This window comes from Protopterus annectens, chromosome 8.part0, assembly GCF_019279795.1.
Source record: "Protopterus annectens isolate FY-2018-M chromosome 8.part0, PAN1.0, whole genome shotgun sequence".
NCBI lineage: Eukaryota > Metazoa > Chordata > Ceratodontiformes > Protopteridae > Protopterus > Protopterus annectens.
In genome coordinates, this window is record NC_056741.1 from 122,993,156 (window position 1) to 123,002,665 (window position 9,510).

A 9,510-nucleotide genomic window follows, 5' to 3' on the forward strand; every position below is an offset into this window, starting at 1 on the left:
AGTCCTGACACTCTTATCCACCCTCTCCATCCTGCCTGTACTCTCTTCTTCACCTGTCCTCCACAGTCATCATTACTCTGAAATGTTGATCCCAATCATTTCAACACATCCACCTTTGCCAACTCTACTCCCTGCATCTTCAACATTCTGTTACCCTCCCTCTCATTCACACATAGATATTCTGTCATAGTCCTGCTGACCTTCATTCATATCCTTCCTAGAGCATATCCACACCTCTCCAGGTTCTCCTAAATCTGTTCCCTACTCTCAATACAGTTCACAATATCATCTGCAAACATCATAGTCAACAGGGACTCCTGTATGATCTTGTCTGTCAACCTGTCCATCATCATTGCAAATAAGAAAGGGCTCACAGCTGATCCCTGATGTCATCCCACCTCCACCTTAAATGCATCTGTCACTCCCACCGCAGACCTCACCACTGTCACACCACCCTTGTACATATCCTGTACCACACTTACATATATCTCTGCCACTCATGACTTCCTCATACAATACCGCAACTCCTCTCTAGGCACCCTGTCATATGCTTTCTCTAAGTCCAGAAAGACACAAAGCAACTCCTGACCTCCTCTGTACTTCTCCATCAACACTCTCAGAGAAAACATTGCATCTGTAGTGCTCTTTCCTGGCATGACTCCATACTGCTGACCACTACTCATCACCTCCCTCCTTAACCTAGCTGCCACTACTCTTTCCCATAACTTCATGCTGTGACTGATCAATGTTATCCCTCTGTAGTTACTACAGCTCTGCACATCAACCCTATTCTTAATCCGGTACCCAAACACTTTCTCTCCACTCCTCATGCAACCTCTCACTTTCCAAGATATCATTAAACAATCTGGTTAAAAACACCACTGCCATTTCCCCTAAACATCTTCAGGCTTCCACTGGTATGTCATGTGGACTAACAGGCTTTCCAGTATTCATCCTCTTCATAGCTATCCTTACTTCCTCCTTGGTAAGCCATTTCACTTTCTGATTCACCATTCTCACATCATCCAACCTTCTGTGTCTCATGCACTTCATCAGCCTCTCAAAGTACTCTGTCCATCTGCTCAACACACTCCCCTCACTTGTGAGTACATTTCCCTCATTATCCTTTATCACCCTTATCTGCTGCACATCTTTCCTAGCTCAGTCCCTCTGTCTAGCTCATCGGTATAAGTCCTTTCTTCCCTCCTTAGTGTCCAACCTGTTATAAAACTCTTCATATGCCTCATACTTAGCCTTTACCACCTCTCTCTTTGAAATGCACCTCATCTCCTTATACTCCTGTCTACTTTCCTCATCTCTCTGACAATCCCACTCCAACCTCTTTCTCTGTATACTGTCCTATACTTCCTCAGTCCACCACCAGGTCTCCTTGTACTCCTTCCTCCATCTACATGCCACGCTAAGCACCTTTCTAGCCATCTCCCTTACTAGCTCTGCTGTACTTACCCAGATATTTGGTAAATCTTCACTGCCACCCAGTGCCTGTCTTAACTCTTCCCTGAACCCCACCTCACAATCACCCTTTTCCATTTCCCACCATTCGATCCTTGGTGCTGCCCTCACACTCCTCTTCTTCTTGATCACCAATATCATCTTACAGACCAACATTTTATGCTGCCTAAATACACTTTCCCCAGTCACCATTTTACAGTCTCCAATCTCCTTCAAACTGGTCCTCCTACATTGGATATATTCCACCTGCGTACATCTTCCTCCACTCTTATATGTCACCCTATGCTCCTCCCTCGTGTTATAGTACGTATTCACCACAGCCATGTCCATCCTTTTTGCAAACTCCACTAACAACTCACCATCTGCATTCCTTTGCTTAACAACATACATACCCATCACTTCCTCATCCCCTCTGTTCCCTTCACCAACATGCCCATTGGAATCTGCTGAAATCACCACTCTGTCACCCTTGGGTACGTCATCACCATGTCATCCAACTGATTTCACAGTTCTCTTTCTCATCCATCTCACAACCAACTTGAGTAGGATATGCACTGACAACAGTCACCATTACACCATCAGTTTCCAGCTTCATAAACATCACTCTGTCAAACACTCATTTCATTCTCCAAAAACACTCTTGGTGTACTGTTCTTTCAGGATAACCCCTACCCCCTTTCTCATCCCATCCACACCATGATAGCACAATTGTGACCTGCCTCCCATACACCTAGCTGTACTCTCCTTCCATCTGGTCTCTTGCACACATAATATTTCAACCTTCCCCTGGCCATCATATCAGCTAGCTCTGTCCCTATACCTGTTATACTGCCAACATTAAAAGTTCTTACCCTCACTACCACACTCCTAGCCTTTCTCCTCTCTTCCTGCCATATTATGAGTGTTGTACATCCTCCAGAGTATGCCAGTCAGTGCAAAGGCTACTGTGCTATTGAATGACTCATGTGTTACAGCAATATTAACACACTAATTTTGTCCCATTGCCCTCACGTATGTGTGGTGTCCTACAGATGTCCTGCTCTAACAGGTTGAGAGGGACAACTGGGCAGCAAGAGTGTGAATACAGTGTGCCATACTGACATAGAACAGAAATGTATATCGGGTATTACCTGTGCACATGTCAGTATGAGTAGGTATATCTGGCTGCCTCATAACAACAGACATGGGATGCAAAATGTCAGTTAATTAAGCTGTACATGTTGTACATGTGTGTAATCTTAGCTACTGTGCATCCAACAGAGTGACATTTCTACAGCTACTGGTTGTTGCATTACCCTGATACAGCCATGGGCACTGCAATATGCATGATTATCAGTTTGAAATTGGAGAGGTGTCCAACTGTTTTATGACTTTGTGTCCATGCCTACTGTAAACAGCTATATGAACACCTACATAGCTGTATGGACTCAGCAATACCTTACTTGTAAAACCTGCCTCCACCAAAGTAGAGTAATCCCATTCACTGGACAGCAGCAATACACAAACCACATACTTGGTCCCTATATTGGCTGTACAGGGCAAAGTAGGAGCAGGCACCAACCTGGCATCAAGTCAACCATTGTCTGAACAAGCATATAAGGTCACAGGTGGATTACTGTAAGGCTAACTATGAGTACAAATTGAACACATCCACCAAGGCCAATCACAAAGCCATCTTCCCATATGTCTGCAATCTCAGTGGCAAGAAACCAACCCAACCTGTAATGGTGGTCAATCAGACCACATACACACACAAAATAGCTATAGCAAACCTGCTGCAGATAGGATTAGGGCAAACAGCACCCCACTGGCTCAGCATCACTATAGGTGGATATGCACAGCACCCACACCCCTCCCCTCATCACCAGTGAGCAGGTACATATTGCCTACTGAAAGGCAACAAACATAAGCATCCATGGGACATGATAACATCCCTGTCTGGATCCTACATGAACTCAGACATGTGCTCCCAACATCATTACACACTGTAGTCACACCAAGCCTCGGCACTGTCCAAACCCCATCCACATGGAAGAAGGCCAATGTCATCCATCTACACAGATCTGAATGAAGAATAGAGGATTATGCAATTAACTGGCCCTCACTGGGGGGAATATGACACATCAGGACCAGGAGTGCAATGCAAGCTGATACTGTGCTGATAGATTTCAGGGGTATGGTGTGGTTTTGAGTGGTGGCTACTGGTATTCAGTGTACATGTGCAGGTTCTGTACATACTGTTGTCAAATGTATGAGGTCCTGTGATGTGTTTCCCTGTTTGTCTTCCAGGTTCAATGTCGCATTAGCAACTGGCAACATTTTCAGTGGCTGAAACATCCATTATTATAGAAGCCATACTACAGCACCATGCAATAATGTTTGGCTGAAGCCAGCAACATCTGTGGGAGAGGACCACCCTGTGAGACAACCTTGTCCACAGGGTAAATGATGTTGGCCTGCACACACGTACATACGAGCAGTTCCGATATCATGCAACCAACCTCATACGCCATGCCTGGCAAAGGGCTGCTGCCATGGCCAGGGACCGCACAGCCACAGGTGGGGGCCCAGCCATGCAGCCCCCACTGACACTCACCGAGGAGCTCCTTACCAACCTTGGGGCACCCATCCCAGTACAACATGAGGGTACAGACCCCCACATGCTGGAGTTGGGTGGCATCCAGACAATGGACAAGGTGAATGCAGGTAAGGCCCCAGTGGAGATTGCTAGACTAGTGTAGCAGACATACTTGTAGCTGTAGAGTATCTATGTGCATGTGTCAGTTCAGATTGCAGTTGTGGATGGGGTTTTCTAATGCACAGAAGTGCACATCTATGGTGAAGGACAGCAAATGGTGTAGTATTGTGGGTTGTACTGTAAATGTGCAGACATGTTTTATCTATCCTGTGCCAATGCCATATGTGAGTCTGCTGACAATACCTCTCTTCCACAACTACCTAGGTCCCTCTGGTCTGCATGTGGGACAGCAGTCTGAAGCTGGTGAGTATGGAATTGTTCTCTTGTAGTTTGCTGATACCCCAGGTATGTGAAGGGCATGCAATTTACCATGCACACAACTGTCAGTCATAGCTGTATTGCTTTATGTGCATGTTCACTTGTGGTGGGGTTAACTGCATTGCATCACAGTGGTCACCAAAGCAGCCTATCTGAAGAGAATGTAATATTCCTGTAGCATACCTCACAACCTCTCAGTGCAAGACTTCTGAACAGAGACCAGCAAAATGGGGGGACAAATGGCCTAAGGTCGGGACATGTGTGAAACATTACTCTTATACAGTGGCTATAAAATGTGTACACACCTCTGTTAAGATGCCAGATGTTTGTGATATATACAAATTGAGACCACAATATGTCAGTCCACACCTTATCCAACCTTTAATGTAACCCATAACATGAACAATTCACATGTAAAACCAACCAATCTGTTGTGCACCAAGTATGGAGTATACAAACCTTACAATAAGCTGGATGCATATGTGTGGACACCCTTCAGATAATATTTTATTGCAGCAGCTTGTGATTTACTGAAAGCATTCAGTCTGCTTGGGTACACACCTACCATCAAGTAAAGGCACTCTGAGTAACACCAAATAACAGTCTGCTGTCCAAGTAGGATATTCATGACATTTGCTCAGTTTCCTGCAACAGCAACAGCCATGGCTTGGCTTGCAGACAGCTTACAAAGCAGCAAAGGGATCTCATACTTGAAAGGTATCACTGAGGAGTAGGGTACAACAACATTACCACAGCATTGCATACACCATGGAACACAGTGGAGACAGTCATCAAAAGGTGAATTGAATATGGGACAACAGTGCTGTTGAAAAGCACCTGATGTCCCTCCAAAACTGATGAAAAGACATGTCCAAACCTGGCCAGGGAGACTGCCAGGAGACATACAGCAACACTGAGGGTGTTGCAGGAATCTATTGCAAGTACTGGTGTTGTGTACTACATGTGAGAACAATCTCCCATATTCTGCATAGGTCTGGCCTATGGGGTTGGGTCAGAAGATGAAAGCATTTCCCCACACCAAAAGCATCCAGGGGTGGATACAACTTGAAATACAACACATCAAGTCTCCAAAAGGCATGTGTAAAAATGTGTTATGGTGTAATGAAACTATGGCTCAACCTCACAGCCACAATACCAAAAGGTACGTGTGGTGCACAAGCAACATCTCTCTTCACCTGAAGACCACTATCCCCATGGTGAATCACACTGGTGGCATTGACCTGCTGTGGGGATGCTGTTTTAAAGTGGGAACTGGGCCTGTAGTCGCAGTGGTGCAAATTCTGAACAGTTCAAAATAACACTCACGTCTGGCCCACATCCATCAGGCATCTGCAAGAACGCTGAGGATGGGGAGGGGTGTCAGCCTTCAACATGACAAAGACCTGAAGCATACATCCAAAGCTACCTAAGAATGGCTCCACCTGAACACATTCATGGTTATTGATTGGCCCAGCCAGAGCCTAGACCTAAACCCAATAGCAAAACCCCAGTGTGACCTGACAAAGGCTGTGCACATGGGCTGCCTTTGCAATCTGACAGAGTTGGGGGACCTTTGCAAGGAAGAGTGGCCAAATAATGCCAAGTCAAGATTTGCCATGCTGATAGACACCTTCCCAAGAAGAGTGAATACTGGAAATCACTTACAAGGTGCTTCAACAAAGTATCATTTTAAGGGTGTGCACACTTATGCAACCACCATATTGCACATATTTCATTCATTATATTTTACATGTAACACATTTGTTTGTTTATCGATTGGATTGCACAGGTCATATGAAAGGTGGGTAATATATTTGATTGCATTATTGCGGTCTCATCTTATATATTACAAGAACATGGCATGTTAACAGGGTTGAGTACACTTATCATATCTACTGTAAGCTTAGAAGGTTGGTGGTGTAACAGGAATTGTGTGACCATACATTTACTGCTGGTTTGGAGGTCTGAAACTCAAATGCATGTCATTAATCAGTGATGTCACTCCTCAGATCATCCCAGTTATGTGTCAGACAAACACAGGGGTTATGAGAAACAGAGCAAACATATGAGCCAGACATCTACACATCCAGTGAGGATCTGTACAGTTGTGAGATATATGCTGTAGTACTTGCTACTGTGCTATACAGGTGAACAGTGATGTGTACATGGGTGCAGTCTGTGCTGGAGAAGGGCCATCACCTACTAACACTATTCACATATCCCAGAGCTCTAAATTGTTAGTTACATGTAGTAAAATGTACTGCAATGCATGATGTTGAGGGCTGTGTGTCATGCATGTCACCATTTGGGTAATGTGAGGTCTGTATAACAGATTTGTGCCACCTCAGCTGTATTTGTGTGTGTGTGTGTGTGTGTGTGTGTGTGTGTGTGTGTGTGTGTGTGTGTGTGTGTGTGTGTGTGTGTGTGTGTGTGTGTGTGTGTGTGTGTGTGTGTGTGTGTGTGTGTGTGTGTATGCATGTGTGAGTGTGTGTACCAACCAACCTCAAAGTGCAGGCATTAATGTACATATATTGTCTTCCCCTCACAGGTGGTGATGGGGTTCTGGGTCCCTCCCACTTGGAAACTAATGTCATTGTCTCTACAGACTCTGACAATGATGATAGGAATAGTGAGGTACAGGTGGGGTTGTCAGGAGCTGACTCTGTGCCATTGGTTGGCATCCCACTCTTGTCCACACCATCCCCACACACAGTGACAATACCCACACATACCCCGTCACCAGTGGCCACAGATGTTGGACAGTTAGCAGGTGGTGGCATGGAACAGACTAGTGTGGTGACTATTGCAGGTGTGAGTGCAGGCACTGGCCATAGCCAGAGTGCAGGTGAGGTCCCACACAGGCGGATGGACAGTGGTGCTCACAGGAGGAATGCTGCTCATCAAGCCACTGTTGCAAGTGCCACAGCAGGTGTCACCAGACGCATGTTTTGGGCTGTCCTGCATGCATAAGCATGTAGTGAATTCCACACCAGACAAATACTCAGGGTAGCGGATACAACTCTTCCTGATTTACGTGGTGAGATACATGACCTTGTTGAGGCCACATGTCAAAATACTGAGGTCATGAATAGACGGTGGAGTGAGACATTGAAAATCCTTGACCATGGCATGTCTGTTCTAGAGCGTGTGGTGGGAGATGCCCATCAGCCATGTGGATGTAGGTCAGCACCAACAACAGCTGAGAGTCTATGGGGCTGTGCACCTTAACACTCCATAGTGGCAGTGACACCAGCACTACCAAAGGTGGGTTGCTATCCACATCACACCAGAGCAGGCCATGGGCACGTGGTCCTGGCTGGTCCCATCAGGGGCACAGATCCAGCAGACAGCAGTCACCATCAGGAAGCAGTACTGCATCTGGCCTTGGGCCTAGTGGTGCCAGTGATACCCCTGGCAGGAGCAATTCCCATGTCTGTGGCCAGAGACGGTGAACTGGACACCCTGCCATGTACAGTCCACAGCTGTCCAACATACCCCTGTGTAGGGCAGCCACATGGTGTGATTGTGTGCATACATACACATACACATCTCTATCACCTCCAGACGCACAGAGCATCTCTGCACAGCCCATCTATTGGATACCCCTCCAAACACACACACATGATGTCAACCGTATGGCCCAGCCAATGCCTCTGGCAAACACACACCACACCTTGTGCACATGATGATACCTGTGCCAAATCCCTGTCATCCATAACATCGATGCAGGGACATCCTAATATGGGTCTGATGCACAGGGTGACTATTGTACAGTGCAGCTATGTAATACTATGTAAGGTGCTGTCAGCTTGCAGTTGTTATAAGTACACATACAGGGTATGTACCTTATTAGCCAGGATGCATTATTGCTGCTAGTACCACTGACTGAATGTAGTCTGACATGCTGTGATCTGTTGGCGCTCCAGGTGTCTGTGTGTCTAAAGGCTGCGGCCTAGACATTCCCAAGAGGGAGTATGGCAGAGTGGGAATACACTGACCATGTCATAGGCAAGGTACAGCTTTATATGTACTTGTGCCAGGTGTGTATGCATGCAGCAGTGTGTGAGGGACACTGTTGTCTGACAGTGTGACCTTGCATACATACCCCTTGTTACAGACAGGTAGGCTTCAGACATGTCACCTCAGTGTTGTGTAGTACCACAGGCTCAAACATACAGAACAGGTTACTGCAGTACTGTCAGCAAGTCCCTCACAAGTGTAGCCATTACATTAACTGCAACAGATTTACCTGTCAACACCTGTTGGCCCTGCCATTTCTTGTCCATACACTCAACCCTGATGCAGTTGATGAGGGCATGCATGATACTGTGTATGACAGGTTTGTGGTATGTATTTTTGAGTTCACTGGGTGGAACAGGGAGACAAAATGGTATATCCTTTGCATGCACACAGTAAGGACTGACTCAGGGGATGTGCATACAGAAACACAAACACAGTTGGCAATAGACAGATTAATAAACCTACATATCCACTTTGATGTACTGTAGTACTACACACACTTGACATGCCCCACATAGATTATATGCATAGGACATAACACACTACCTCTTACAACACGTAATGTTCTGAATGTCTTCATGGGTGGTGAGATAACCCAACAGAAATAGCATATGGAGTCATGCATTGCTCCTACAAGCCTGGACAAGTGATAGTGTAGCAGACGTTGTATCACCATGATGTTTCAGTCAGGTATGATACCTGATGCTAGCATGTGTGTCACTACAGTCACTGTGGCTGATTTTGCAACAATATTACATACATGGGCATTGTTAAGGGACATAGACTACATATAGGTTGCAAACATCTAGATATTCCATAGACATCTGTACAGCGGACTGGTATGGCCTGCACAATGATTTAACATGCTGCATGTGAGTCAAATGCCGTTACCACACTATATAAAGTAATGCCATGGGGAGGCGGTAAACACATAAAAATGGTATCAGCCAAACAGGATATGATCTTCAGCCAAACACAAACACACACACACACACTTGTCA